At 36.5% G+C, this 15,690-nt stretch overlaps 1 long non-coding RNA gene across 1 annotated transcript in view; it reads right to left on the bottom strand.

Annotated features, from left to right (window-relative positions):
- Positions 1–13,547, bottom strand: part of LOC128316008 (uncharacterized) — a 209,729-nt gene extending 196,182 nt beyond the window's left edge. The window contains exon 1 of the long non-coding RNA XR_008299326.1: positions 9,976–13,547. This is a non-coding gene — a long non-coding RNA (uncharacterized LOC128316008). The remainder of the gene's footprint in view (positions 1–9,975) is intronic.
- Positions 13,548–15,690: the final 2,143 nt, after the last annotated feature.

The raw sequence follows: 15,690 nt of genomic DNA, 5'->3' as shown, positions 1-15,690 counted from the left end.
TAGTGACCATTTACCTATTTCTATTTTCAACTTTGAAATAAATTAGCATATGCTATGTGATATCAAGGCCCAGGGTTAAAATTTTAATTTATTAATTAAGGTAAATTTTAAGGCAAACTGCCTAAATAAACAAAAAAATATATACTTTTTAATAGGTTTCTCAATTTGTTTTAGAACCTTATTACACTAATGAAAACTTCATGAAGTGACCAAGAGCTTGGAAGAGAAAGACACTCTTGAGTTAGGTTCTGAGAGAAGGCTTCAAAATTTCATTCAAATAGTGACTAGCTGTGAGAGAACTATTAATGTAGTCTGACAAAAATTCACTGAATATATACTATGTTTGGAGAATGTAGTAGTGTTTTATAATATACAAAGATGACTAAACCTGGTTCCTAGACTTCAAGATGATAAGAGAGTAGGCTTTTGTCATGGGATCAATCAAACTGCCTTGCCTTTTTTCTGATGTTTATAGAGCATTTATCTAGCAAATTATAAGAGACAGGAGCAGGTACTTCCCATTGCAAGTGTTAAGAAAAAATCCATACTGTAAGCATTGAAGTATTAATATGAACTAGAAAGCAGTTATATTGCAAAACTACAAGTGTATTATTTCTAGGGAATCAACAAATCCTACACAAAGGATATTTATTGTCTAAGCAATGGCCCCTTTGTAAACTCTACATATTTAAATTCTTAAGAGTTATTATTAATCCAAGTCTAGCTTTCCCATCAATTCCCAAACTGAACAATTTATCCGGTGGGAATGGGGGGAAAGGTGGCCAGCTTGACAGGGCAGAATTCTATCAAGTAAAAATGTCTTTTTCAAGCATTTACTTAGTCAACTAGAAGCTCTGTACCTCTGTGAAAAGTGCCAGAGCAAGTCCAGTTTGTCCAGGATGGGCAAGGTAAAATTTATGCTCTCATCTGATAGAATGGAAAAGGCAGAAATGATCAACTTAACCAGGCTAATCTAGCAATTTTTTTTTTAATTTTTCATATTTTTTTTTAAGAGAGAGTGAGTGAGAGCCAGGGGAGGGGCAGAGGGAGAGGGGAGAGAGAAAATCTTAAGTAGGCTCCACTTCCAGCATGGAGCCCAAGCTCTATCTCACAACCCTGAGATTAGACCTGAGCCAAAATCAAGACTCAGATGCTTAACCGACTGAGCCACCCAGGTGCCCCAAATCTATCAATTTCTGAAGCAAGATATCCACCATTGAATTTCTGTGTTTCTATATCCAAAAGACCCTCATCATTCAGATTGTCTTTGTGTGTGGTGATGGGGCTTGAGGGACAGTTGTTTCCAGCTGCATGGCTCACTTAAATATGTGTTGACCAGTCATCCATACAGACAGAATCATTGTTATATCCAAAACCCAAATGTTAGCACTTCCAATCAATGCGATTGAGTAGAATCAGGGATGCAGCTTATTCTCCCCTAATTTTTTCTCTATTTATAGACTCACTCAGTGACAGGTCTGATGCACAGGAGTGGGCTCTTACTCAACACATCTGCTCCCCATGTGTTGCTGAGTCACACATACTTTTTCGTTACCAAAAGTAACAAATATTTATTTTCTCCTTGACAGTCTCACAGAGTTGTTTGCAGCAGGGGGAAAAACAAGTGAGATTCCTTTCAGCTTTGCTCATAAAAAGATCACTAGTGTTGTCTCTGTCTCCACTACTAAGAGAGTTGTGGAAACCTTGGAATGTGTCCAGAATAGAGCAATGGAAATGCTTTGTCAAGAAGGTCTATCAGATCTAAAAGAATTTATATTGGCCTAGAAATAAAATTGTGTGCAATTACAGATTAAATCTTGCAGGTAAATAATATATATATTAGATTCGTCTACATCCGAGTTTTGTCTAAAACAAATATTTACAAACCCAGGACAGGCTTCAGGGAACAGTTGAAATCCTCCCTCAAACATAATATCCGTGTTGATCATTAATTCTTCTATGAGCCTGGGATGGAATCAGGCACTATTTTCTAAAGGTAATGACAAAAAAGTACATTTTTCCTGTGACAGTGTCAGAGGGAAGAAGTGCAAACCTAGAGTTTTCTGGATTTTTTTTATTTGCAATTTTCTATGTAATTCTTTCAATGGAAAATTACAACTTTGGGCTTACACATAAAACCATGTCTGACCTAGAAGACAAGGAGTAAAAAGAACAGACAAGCCTATATAATTTCTCTAAATCAGGTTTATAACTGAACTACAATTTTAGCCATATCTTTAGTCTTCTCAAAAGTCTTATAAATGAATGTCATCTGGATTTGATTGACTGATCTTTGTTTCACACCCTTCATAAAGTAGCCTGAAATAGCTTCTGGAAAACACTGCAAACTTGCTGAGTTTTAGCAGTCATCAACTTTATATTGTCATAATTTACTGTGGCTGAGTTATAATTAGGTTTCCTTATTAACTATAAAAGCTCCAGAAATAAAATTTCACAAATCATGTTGTTGCCATCTTATCTTGCCACAACCTCCTCTTAAAAAAAGACAACACCTCAGGGCACCTGGGTGGCTCAGTGAGTTGGGCATCCCAATTCGGATCAGGTCATGATCTCATGGTCTGTGGGTTTGAGCCCCACTTCAGGTTCTGTGCTGACAGCTCAGAGCCTGGAGCCTGCTTCGGATTCTGTGTCTCCCTCTCTCTCTGCCCCTCCCCTACGCATGTTCTATCTCTCTGTCTCTCAAAACCAAATAAACGTTGAAAAATAATTTTTTCAAAAGGACAACACCTCTAATTCACCATCATTAAGGATCCTCACTTAGACATTTTATACACTAAGAAGACTGACTTCATAGTGCAACAGTGAATCTGCCTTTTCTTTAAACTGGCTTATTTGCTATCTTAATTGCACATGGGTAAAATCACAAATATTCACAGGATAGGCTCTACAAAGACATATTTGATGGTATAATGATCACTTTCCTTATATAATCTTGTAATGCGCTTAGCATGGTTACATATATTTAGGAAAAAAAAAATCCTTCTATCAAGGTGGCCTAAATAAAAAAAAAAAAAAATGTTAGCTGACTTGAACATCAGCGGCTGCTTCATGACCTTGATTGCGTTTAGATCACCTATATTCCCCTTGCTTCAGAAGAACCCACATTATGCTAATAACCCTACTTCCCAAAATATCTAACCCTCTCACATCTAGTTAAGCTAGTGCTGTACCAAAAGCATAGATCACCCAAGTGCTCAGGTGCTTACGGGAAATACACCCTTCCCAATAAGTCATTTTGGCTTGCCACTGCAAGTGTTCATGCATAAAACATACAAACTAGTTCAAGAATTTCTATGAAAATATGTGCCTCAGAATATTTTCCATGATTTTAAAGCCATATATTTTAAATTGTATACCCAATGTAATTAGAAGACATAGACCATTTTGAAATATATTTAAAACTTTAAGGAATTAGTTTTCTACTTATGGTTTTCCTAATGCAATCTCTGTTATTTATCTTTCAAAATTAAGTGAAATTGTTAAATTCCTTTTACTTTTTTATACATAAAATTGACTTTCTGCTTAAATGTAAATTCCCTGTGGGACAGGAAATTCAGTCTCAAAATCTAATCTGTTTTCTAGTCTTAAAAATCATCTGACAGCTCTCCAAATGCAAAGTACACATACATTTTGAAAGTTAACCTTCTGGGAACATAAATAGAATAGGTAGAAGCACCTTGCTGTCTCATTGTATGTGTGGGAATGGCATAAATTGATTCAAAATCTATTAAGATTAATCTTTCAAAACTAATACTTTGTGGTTCGAAGGTTACTGAGATAGGTCCCCCTGACATGTTTTATCATATCTCAAAAGTGCCTTAAGGACTCACATATTATCTGATGTTTATCTAGGTTATTGGCTCATTCTATTCATAGCCAATCCAAGCTATTTCTTGTCAGTCAGAAACCGATAAAACTTCAAATACCATTCAAGAATATTTCTCCAGTAATGTAAATATCCCAGTGGCCATGCAGTAGTAAATTTTTGAAAACAGATAGTCCATTGTATTTAAAAGTGCCTATTTTCATAGAAATACTTTCAGGTGAATGACTAAATTCATGGTACCATATCTCTGCAAGCTAACTATTAAGAAACGTTTAATACTAGGTAAAATATAGTGTCTTTAAATATATGTCAATTCAAGAAATATGATGTGGACAGAAAAGTAAATGTGGAATGAATGTGAAAATAAAGGCAGCCAATATGGATAACCTAGGTCCCAAATATTTTTCTCAAGAATAGAATTTTGGCAGAATTCCAGATTATAATTTCATTTTGTGTTCATAAAGAAATTTTTAAAAATGATAACAGATTCCCCTTTTTTTTCCTAATAAAACATCCATATAATTATTTGTGCCTCAAATGAGATTCTGGTAATTGGTGAAGACCTTAAAAAGCATGTGGAAAGAAAATTTGATTCTTTAACTTTATCATTGTTACATCTCACAAAATTAAATTAATAATAAGCCCGTAACAATCTATGTTTTCAGAAAGGTAGAGAAGGACATTTATTGGCAGGGCAATTATCACTAGGAAGTGGCTATGTTACTAATATTTCCTGAATGTCATAGAAACTTAGAAACAAACAGAAAAATATTAAGATCTCTCTTCTGGAGATTTTGCTTTGTTTTGTTTTCATTCATTAAAGTAATCCAGATCTCATCATGATTTCATTATTTTATCCTTAAACATTATCCATTCTTTCTTCCAGGGAATGATGAATGCTCCTCAGAGGTGAGTTCCCGAAACCTTGTGTCAACATGGATAGAAGAGTGTGTCTAGCTGACCCACTGAGTAGGGACACTGCACTCAGCCATGACATAGACTGTAGAGATCAATTTCTTATCTTAAAACAAAACAAAACAAAACAAAACAAAACAAAACAAAACAAAACAAAACAAAACATACTCCTGATGTTCACTGCAGGTACCAGAAGCAAATTTCAGGGAGTGTGAGACTTAAACCATCTTCTACGGAATAATGAGGTTTTGGTTAGTAGCCATCTGAGATTAGAAAGTGGTATTCACAGGAAAAACACCATCTGGTTAAAATAATGAAACAATTTTAGAAATAAAGAATGTCAAGGAAGATCTTTTATCTGGCTATTGTAAGTATTCTAAAAAATATTTAATGTCTAGATTACTAAGCAATGGCATATACCTCTGGAGTAAAAGTATTTCACACCAATTACATTCTATCACGTCTGTAGTTAATGTATTTACATATTCTGTGCCTATCCAGTTAATCATTTCTAACTTATCTTATGTGGTATTCTTTTGAAATACATTCAGGAATCAAAATAAAATATTTTCAAAAGAAAGATCTAATAAGCAAATGAGTAAACTCCAACAGCAGGAGCTCTATTTGAGTTTGTTTCCCTTTAGTCAGGGAAAACTTGTAAAAATGTTTAAGTAAATAAAACATTTAGCAAACATAGTAAAAAAATCACTGACCTATTGGTAAGCCCTTATTTAGGAGTATAAGACTTTTAAAAAGGAACAGGAAAGGAAGAGGTAGAAGATGGAGGACAAAGAGATTTTTATAGCAATAATCAGAGCCAGTAAATTACATTCCAAACTTGTACTCTAAGGGAAAAGTGAATCTCACAATATTTTTATTAATTCTGTGTTCAAACATCTGATCAAAGTTAAACCTTGGGGTGGGTAGACAAAAAAAGGATGTGAAAAAACAAGAAGAAAATCCAAACGGTAAGTTATTGTTGATATAATTCATCTAAAATCTCAGTCATGTTAAGACCTCAATTCAGTAAGAAATGTTATCTCTGTTTGGTTAAGAGTAGATTGGCCCAGTCTAGTATCACAGATAAGGAAATCAAGGCTCACCAAAGATCTTAAGTAAATAAATGACAGAATTGGATTTTATTATACAGTATTAGGATTGGAAATCAACCAAGCTCCCCTGATAGAAGTCAAATCTTCCTACGAATCTTATAACTTAGTACAGAAAACTGTGAATCATTACATGTTGATTGTCTTCCTATGATTCCTATTGCTTAGTATAGAAAACTGTGAATCATTAAATGTTGATTGACAAAAATACCTAGAATCCCCAGAGACACCATTTGAACTTCAAGGAAATTAAATGATTTATCCCACAATATTTAACTAGACCTCCTCCCTAACTCCTACAACCTAAGATCTCATTTTTTTTTCATTACATAAGATACCCCTCTCAAGGAAGTTAAAAAACAACAATAACAACAACAACAACAACAACAACAACAACAACAACAAAAAATGAACCTTTCAGATTCCTGGCCCTAAGCATGTATTATGCTCTCTGCCCTTGTTAGCCATACTTCTTTTTAGCCATACTACTTTTCTCTCTGCTTGCCCCTCTGCACTGCATCTAGAATTTATCTAGAAGCATTCACAGGGTATCCAATGAGGAACTCAATTTCTAAAGCAAGGAAGAGGCACATCTGTTCCTTGGTAGCTTTATGATTAGTTGACTTAAAAAAGGGAATTTCCTTTTTTGTTAAAGTTCTAACCATCTTAAAAAGTAAAAAAAAAAAGGGTGCATGGGTGGCTCAATCAGTTGAGCATCTGACTCTTGATTTTGGTTTAGGTCATGATCTCAGGGTTGTGGGCTCGAGCCCTGAGTCAGGCTCCATGCTCAGATTCTCTCTCTCTCTCCCTCTGCCCCTCTCCCCTGCTCGTGCGCGTACGCTCTCTCTCTCTCAAATAAAAATAAATAAAGTAAAAATATATACCTTATAATAATTGTGTAACAGTGGGATGGGGAAGAAAAAATGTAGGAAAATATAGTGGCATTCTCTATTTTTATTTGCTAAATGTGGCAACCCAATTCACAAAAATGTAAACTCTTCACTCAATGTAACAGGGAGTATTCAAGGTAATTTGGATTTTATATTAGATACCACAGATGCTAAGTACATGCCCACTAGGTAATAATCTATTTAGGGAATAAACACCTTCAGTCTTTTTTAAATATTTATATGTTTTATTTTATGACTAAATATTATCATTGAACTAAAATAATTTATACAGCTACAAACATGAAAACATTACCCGTGGATGTAATTCAAGCAAGTGTAAGTATCACCTGTCAGTTGGCTGCTACGAAAACAAATTATAATTAAAACAAACTTAGATTAATTCAATTTCTTTAACATTCTTTGCAAATACAGTACAGCTATTTGAGAAATGGAAGCTAATTTGACTTCCATTACTCATAATTAGCATTTGTTAATAAGGCAAGAACTTTTATAAAAGCTGTAGCATTTCTGCTTCCAACAGTGGAAGATGTGGCTATTATTAAATTAAAACATAATTGTTTAGCTTAGATAACTTGCCTAAAATGACTCAGAATTATGAAATTTTGAAAATAGCCCCTCTGGGTTGGATTCTTCCTAAAAAAAAACTTGCTTTATATTCTCAAATATCCCATCCCAAAGACTGCCAAAATATTAATGGATATTTCATGATAGTTTGAACACCTTTTTCTCTTGTTATGTAAAAATCAACGTGTAATAGACGGGGAAAGGATAGTCTGCTCCTCCGGTCTTACATGTCCATAAAAATGTTTTGTACAACTTCACAGAATAACTAAATAGAAAAAGAGTCATTTTATGCCTAATATCTGGCTACAATTTAATTTCCATTTTACATTTATTTTCGACAAAGGAAACTTTACTTAACCACCCGGTGTGACTGCACTGAATTGTCACGACTTCCTTGGCCTTTCCAATTGTTCCACTCAAGAACATTCAGGAAACCCTGCTCATCACTGCTGTTGCTCAGTCCTGTCATTTTTCCTCTATCTTCTTGTTCTAAGGCTTTTAAAACTCCCTTCCTTAACAAAGACCCTCATGACTAAGAAATGCAAAAGAAAGAATGCTAATCTTTCCACCCCTAATTTTGTTTTCTCCCTGGCACATTTCAACCCTACAGTGAAACAACCCCGGATTAACGCTCGTTTCACTTTCCTATAGGTGCTTGCATGGAGTGAGCTACACATGCTTCATGCAAAATAGATGGTGAATTTTAGGTTACATAACTATGTTTTTTTGTATGTTAACCCATGAAGGTTCTATACATTTCAGAATTTTTGAAATCAGGGACATTATCATTTTGAAATAATTTTGTAGATCCTGTAGATATTCATGTGACATAAAAATAGCATGATATAAAATTTGGTTTAAATCTGCTCAGCACTGGCCTAAACTAAGTGGATGTCCCATTGTTGTTAATGCATAGTTTCAAAAAAGCTATAAAAATATACCTATAAAGGCCTACGGCAGAAAATTAAAAATGCTAGGGGTTGAAAAGGAAGTCAAATATATTGATTCTCACAATGACCAAAAAATAAATTTAAGTCATTTTACTGTGAGGGAAAAAAAAAAAAAAAAAGATGAGAATTTTAGGTCTTCCAGGTGATCCTACCATATCCTGTTGTATTTTAAACAAAGGATGTAATTAATTGTCCTGACATTCATTTACAAAGGTGTACTTCATCAATATATTCTTAGAAGTTTAGGCTGATTGTTGTCCCCAAATACCAAGATATTAAAAGATCCATTTGCTCAGCTAATATACACAAAGCAGTGAGGTATCCAGAGTCTGAGTTTTTAGTCACTATGCTTAATCTGAATCTAAATAGAAAACAAAACAAAAACAAAACAAAAATAAAAACGCACAAAAAATCTTTGATAGAAATCTTATCTAAAATGATGGGTACTAGAAGGGACACCTGGGTGGCTCAGTTGGTTAAGCATCTGACTCTTGGTTTCAGCTCAGGTCCTGATCTCCTGGCTTCATGGGTTTGAGCTCCACATGGGGCTCTGTGCTGGCAGCATGGAGAGATTCTCTTTCTCTGCCCCTCACCCCCCCCCCAAATAAATAAACTTAAAAAAATTTTTAAATAAAGACAATAAAATGATGGATACTAGAAGTTGATCAGTTAATCAAAAAAGTCAGTTAAAGTAAGAAATTATCTTAAGCAATTTATTACATAAACAGACAGATATGGAAAGAGACTGAGATATGCACAGAGGTGACCATATTTCCATATACGACCAAACGTCTTCTCTCAGTAGATATATTAGTGTTCAGCAGGCACTGAGCTAAATATTAAGTGTAGGTGGTTTATTTGAAAAAATTATCCCCAGAAAACACAACTAAGAATGCAGTTAAAGCGATTCAGAGAAGGGAGGAAAATCAACAATGTGTAGTTTTAGCTATGGCTACTGAAATCCAACCATACTGAAGACCCTCTAAGAAACTATGTGGTACATCTAAGAAGAAACAGGCTCTGGCTGTATTTTTATTCCCTGATTCTCAAGCTTCACTGAATCAGGGTTGCACCTGGGGTATTAAATCCCTAGCCCTTTGGGTGGCCTTATCCTTGGACTGAGCGAGATTCTGTAGCCCTAAGGAAATCGCTTAGGCAGAAAGTCAGAGAAATGTAAATACTTAGTCTGAAATTCTGTAAAGATGTTGGGTACTCTGTGTTGAAACCTAGGGAAAGTGATGTGAATGGAGCATCAAGCATCCCCAGAGTCTGCTATTATTATGGGTGGGGGAGGGTGGGTGGGTGGGGCCCCTGGTTGGAATTTCTCATTGTTTTTCTTGATTTCACCAAAACCATCCTCTATTTTCTATAATATCCCAGTCCTAGAGTGGGAAATTATATTTCTACAGTGAGAAATTAAAGATACTTGGAAAGCAATCAAAGTGCAGATTCTTTTGGACGATTTAGTTTTCATAATATTATGTTTTCTTCAAACCTGTATAGTCATTTTACCCTCAACTAATTCTGTCATGTTCTTTTTAACAGTATTGAACAGTATTATTTTAACAATATTTAACAGTATGCAAAATAATGTTATAATAGATAATTAGCATTAAAAATACTCTAGGCATAAACAAGTTTGGGAACACATGCTGAATCTTGATAAATGTACAACTTACCTGGTAGAAGAGTGAAGGCAGTGGGGTTGGATTTCTGCTTTCCTCAGACACCAGGTGGAAATGTTTAGCGATGAAGGTGCAACTATGGGTTGGTTGATCTTATGGATTTGTTAGGTGGAACTGCTTTTAAAAAGTTGCTGGTTTTTACTGCTGCCATGGATCTTACTCTTAGTCCTAGAAAAGTCTCATTTTGATTATTTACATTTTAATTTTTTTTGATGTTTATTTGTGTGAGACAGAGAGCACAAGCAGGGAAGAGGCAGAGAGAGAGAGGGAGACACAGAATCGGAAGCAGTCTTCAGGCTCTGAGCTGTCCCTGCAGAGCCTGATGCGGAGCTGGAACCCATGAACCCTGAAATCATGACCTGAGCAAAAGGTGGATGCTTAACTGACTAAGTGACCCAGGCGCCCCTGATTTTTAAAACAAAAGTGCATTTTTAAAAACAGAAGTGCAAAGGAAAAAAAATGATTCATTGTGTGGCCTAGAATGGTCACACTATAGCCATGCACACTTACACCCAAATAACCAAAAGGGAAAGTCACTCCCATGACTAACTGATAAGGCAAGACCCCCATTCACCCAAAAATGAGGCAGTGAGATAAAAAAAAAATTAGTGAATTAAACAAATCTTTTAAGATAATAATGTGTCATAAACTCAGGCAATCACATATTTAAAATAATGATTCAAATATATTACCTTTGTAAGAATCAATCACATAAGACAAATTCTAAACAAAAATATAAAGTGAGTAAGTCTTTGGCCTTACTTTGTTCTCCTGTCTTGAAACTTCTCTTACTTACAGGCACTTTGGCCCTTCATGACAGTCTATCTTCCAAATTCTCCTTCTTCAATTTCTAGCATAGCATCATTGCTAAAAAAAACAGATTGTCATCCCAGAACTTCATTTCCAGACCCCTCCTTTATCTAAATGGGCCAGTTCTAAATGATAGAAAATGGATGGAAGCAATGTGTATTACTTCTTGGCCTAGATATTTGAAAAACAGGTATGCCTTCTCCTCATTTCCATTTCAATCTATTGGCTGGATATAAAGCTCAGAGCGACCTGGAAGCTGATAAACCTGCCGGCAGCCTGGTCCCTGAATAGCTGAAGGAACGGATCATGACCCTTTCCCAGCTCCTATCCCCTGACTTGGAACCACCTTTGACTACTGAGCTAAAGAGAAAAAAGATTAGATGGAAGCCTAAATTTGAAGTAATGTTATGTGTTTCCCAAACCGCTTCATTTTCTTGGCAATACAGGAAGATATAATACTGAAACTGCCTTGTTCTTAGGATGGGTTTATATCTCTTAGTTCTGGTTGATGGATTTTGGGTAGAATTGATGTATACCACTTTCAAACACAACCATAAACACCTTACATGATCCTGCATTCTCCCTATTCTCCCCTGCAGTCTTTCGGAGGTTTACATTGAAGACAGAAGGAGCCTAGGTCCCTAACTGACCAAGTGGAGTACCTTGAACTGACTGTGACATAAGTACTTATTAATAAGCTACTGAATTCAAAGTTGCTTATTTCAGAGCAGAGATCTTCCTCTAAATAATACAGAAACTAAAAACTTGAAGTGGGGTATTGCCATAACAGAAGCATAAAATGTATAGAATTGGTTTAGTGGCCAGATGGTAGATGATGACGAAACACGTATCACAGCCTGAGTGCTAGAGATCCATATTATCTATGGAACACATTTCGTAAATTGTCGCCTACACTCTGTGCCAGCTGAACTTATTCTAGGGAAAGAGGTTAGAAAACAAAACTACTAATAGTATGTGCCAGTTGTTTCTGCTGTGTTTGGTGATAGTTCTAATAAAGAGATGGACTAAGAAAAAGTAGCTAAGTTTGCAAGCAAAAATAAAAGAGAATGAACATTTAGAAAGGTGGGGCCTTGCTATATGCTTCCAGACTCCAACTAGTAAGAGGTGGAATTCATAAAGTTCTTGAACAGAGTGACTCAGTCTTATGCCCAAATTCAGATTTGTAATCCAACCTTCCTAAGAAGCCTGATAGCCTCAAAAGAGCTGGCATTAGCAGAGTCAGAGGCTTGAAGATGAAGAAGAAAGAAAATTAAACAGATTTGTGAGCTATATCTGTTAGGCGGAAGCTAGATATGTGCAGTGGAAGGAACGCCCTGAGGCAGAGTCCCAAGTCCTTGAATGGGGGAATCGTAGACACAGGAAGGAGTTGGAGGCAAGGATGGTGACAAATAGGTTACACCTTAGAAGCCACCAGGGCGTATTATCCTGATCTTGGGGCTTCCAAGACCTTAGGGCTGACAGACCAAGAGCCAGAGGTGCAGAGCATGTGCTCTCCGCTTCTACCTCTACTCCAGGATAACATCTAGACTCATTCTAATGCATTTACATTGTGGGTATAGCCCTCCCCACCTTGGAGAAAGGCCATGACATTCAGGTACAAACCCTGTATAGTCAAAAATTCCCCCTCCCAATTTGTGGGAGGAGTTCCCCAAAGGATTGGAAGGGGCCTCTATTGGAGACCACCCCACTGTAAGTCACAGCTCTCCTTCCAGCCCAGAGAGACCCAATAATATCCGATCCCCAAACAACCTAGGAGCTGGTCCCATGTTGGAGAACCTGCCTGCCCTCCCACCTTGCAACTGCACTTGCCCTTTAATAAACGGCTTGGCACCTGCTACTTTCCTTCTGGCTGTCCTTATTCAAATGTAGATCCTCACATAAATCTTTTTCTGGGGAATCCAAGAACTGGGAACTCCATTCATACAACACAGACTCATCAGTAACATATCTAAGGAAGATCTTTAGGTGTGAATACTGGCACATGGAAGTGACAAAAACCAAATAGGTCAAAAGACACAAAATGTGTGAAAGAATTCTACCGACAAAAAAGTAAAACATGAGCCTGGTCTAAAACAATGGAGGATTTGGGGGGGAAAGTAAATGACAATCATCAGGCTACACAGGTGGCAAACCTAGTAGTCCTCAAGAAGAACATGCTCCCTAACACTTACTTCAGATGTCTATAAGGAAGACAATAAACAAGAAACAACCTCTCAGAGGGCAGAGCCAGGGAATCTCTATGGAGAAGATAGTTCAGGAGATTCCTCCCAGAGAATGGAATTAAGACCTCATTAAGGAGAGATGGCCTTCATAATGTTCACTAAGCAGGTTTCAGTATTTATTTATTCCAGAGTCTATTCTGTGGAGGCCATTCTTCACCTTTTCATTTGAGAATGTTATTATGTCATTGTTGGGTTTTGAAAGATGGGAGCCATATAAACACTTTTTTCAATTTATAGATTCTGGCCCAGTGGAATAGATAGTGCATCACCTGGAGATTCAAGACTTTGAACTGGAGGAAGTGACTGGATTAACTTTGGGTTATCTGCATCATTGGAGAGGTCATTAATGTTTTCTATATTTAGAAGAAACAGTGCAACAGATACTTCATACTGGAAGGACTGACTCTGGAAGACAAAACACTATGTGCTCACCAAATGCTCCTTTTTCCTTAGCACATGGGAAGGCTACATTATTCACAAATCCTTTTGGCTTGGGGGCTAGGGGAGGGGATCATATGATTGAAACCTGGCAAAGAAATGTGAGTAGAATTGATGTGTGCCACTTCCACACATGGCAAAAAAAAAACCGCTTATATGATTATATATGCTCTTTCTTCCTTTTTGCAGAGATATGAGGAACTACTTCTTGAGAAGAGCATAGTCACACAATGGGAGGAACATACGTCTGTGAATGACTGCGTGAAGCAGAGTCTCACCTGCCCACACAATACACTGGGAGATGTAAATAAACAATGAGCATGCATTATGCTAAGTCATTAGGTATTGGAATTTAGTATAGCAGTATATTAGTCTCTAAAGATCAGCTTGACAAATTACCACAAATTCGGTAGCTGAAAACAACATAAATTTATTCTCACATAGTTCCAGAGGCAAGAAGTCCAAAATCAAGACATCTGTCGGGTCATAGTCCCTCCTAACACTCTAGACGAGTCCTTGTTCTTCCACTTTCTGGAGGCTAGTAGCTACTTTTGGCATTTCTTGGCTTTTGGATATCATTCTAATCTCTACCTCCATTTTCACATTGATTTCTCCTTTGTATCTCTGTGTGTCTCAAATGTCCCCTTGTCTTTCCAATGACAGATGTTATTGGATTTAGGGCCCATCATTCCACCTCCTACTAGCATTTAGCCTACTCAACTAATTAAGTGCTCAAGTTATGCTACACACTGTTTTTTGTAAGAAAACATTAGCATTTGCTACCCAGATCACAGGTCAATGCTTCAAAATCTGTAGTAATCTAAATATTTTAAGTGGGTACACATGTGAATATTAAGAATTATACTCATCATTTTTAAGGTTCATTCTTAATGATATAAAATGTCTCATTAAAATACATAAATGTCAAATAACTGAAAGAAAAAAAAAAACTTCTATTAGTAAGCAGTAGAAAAGACCCTTGAAAACAAAGGGACTTTCCTGATATCCTTGAAATTATGGCATCAGGAGGCACTAAAATGACAGCACTTAAGAAGAATAAAGGTGGCCTCTGAGACTAGGAAATAGATTCTTTTGAACAAGACTATTGTAGGTAGTCTCCAAGTTTGGACAAATGGCATCCAACAGTGACTAGCTTTTGAAAAGTTGCTAAGCTTCCACCTATATCCTCATTTTGGAAAGATAAGTCAATCACACTCCTTTCTTTCCCAGTGTGCCAATACAGGGATAGCTTCTTTAGTTTAACTGTCAGTGATCATATAAACTAAAACACAGAAACAAGTATGTATCAGGAGAAGCCATGCTGAAGAACCACACAGAGCCTGGATGTTGGATCAAAGCAGAGCTTCCCTTCGTCCAACAAACAAAACATTTTATAACAAGAGTCACATATCCCTAATACTGACCCATCAAATGAGAGAACAAAGACAACAGCATAAGTCTGGGTGGCTCAGTCAGTTAAGCATCTGACTCTTGATTTCAGTTCATAGTTTCCTGAGTTTGGGCCCTGTGCTGACAGTGTTGAGCCTGCTTGGGATTCTCCCTCTCTGCCCCTTCCTGGTTTGCCCTGTCTCTGTCTCTCTCAAAATAAATAACTTAACTTAATTAATTAAAAGCCATTTCAGGTGGCCTGGGTGGCTCAGTACCTCAAGCACCTGACTTTGGCTCAGGTCACGAATTCACTGTTCCTGAGTTTGAGTTCCACATGGGGTGAGCTCAAGCCCTGCTTCGATAAACACAAGCCCTTCTTCACATAAGCCCTGCTTCTCTCTCTCTGCTCGTCAACTCATTTGTGCTCGCTCTCTCTCTCTCAAAAAAAAAAACCAAAAAACAAAAAAGGAAAAAACGTTTCAGCAGGGACATGCCAACTGGTCTTATATAAATCCTCACCAAAAGAAAATATTTCAAAGGCTTCATCATAATCTCTACAATCTTAAGCACTTGCACCTGAATATTCATTACAGATATTTCAACAAACATGAGCCCTATTATAATTTATGTAAATTCACATCAATCTTAAATTGAACATTATTGGAACAAATATATTTTTGGCTTATTACAAAGATATGTAATTAAGACATCAAAAAGCAGAACTAAGTCACATTCTTATAAATACATTATGGCCCAAATTTTCCTAAAGTCAACAGAAAGGAAAGACAATTAGCACGTTATTGGTATTCGTGTTCATTTTGTTCCAATT

Source organism: Acinonyx jubatus, chromosome B3, assembly GCF_027475565.1.
Source record: "Acinonyx jubatus isolate Ajub_Pintada_27869175 chromosome B3, VMU_Ajub_asm_v1.0, whole genome shotgun sequence".
Lineage (NCBI taxonomy): Eukaryota > Metazoa > Chordata > Mammalia > Carnivora > Felidae > Acinonyx > Acinonyx jubatus.
The sequence above is the reverse complement of the archived record's forward strand: the minus strand, read 5'-3'. Positions and strand labels throughout refer to the sequence as shown.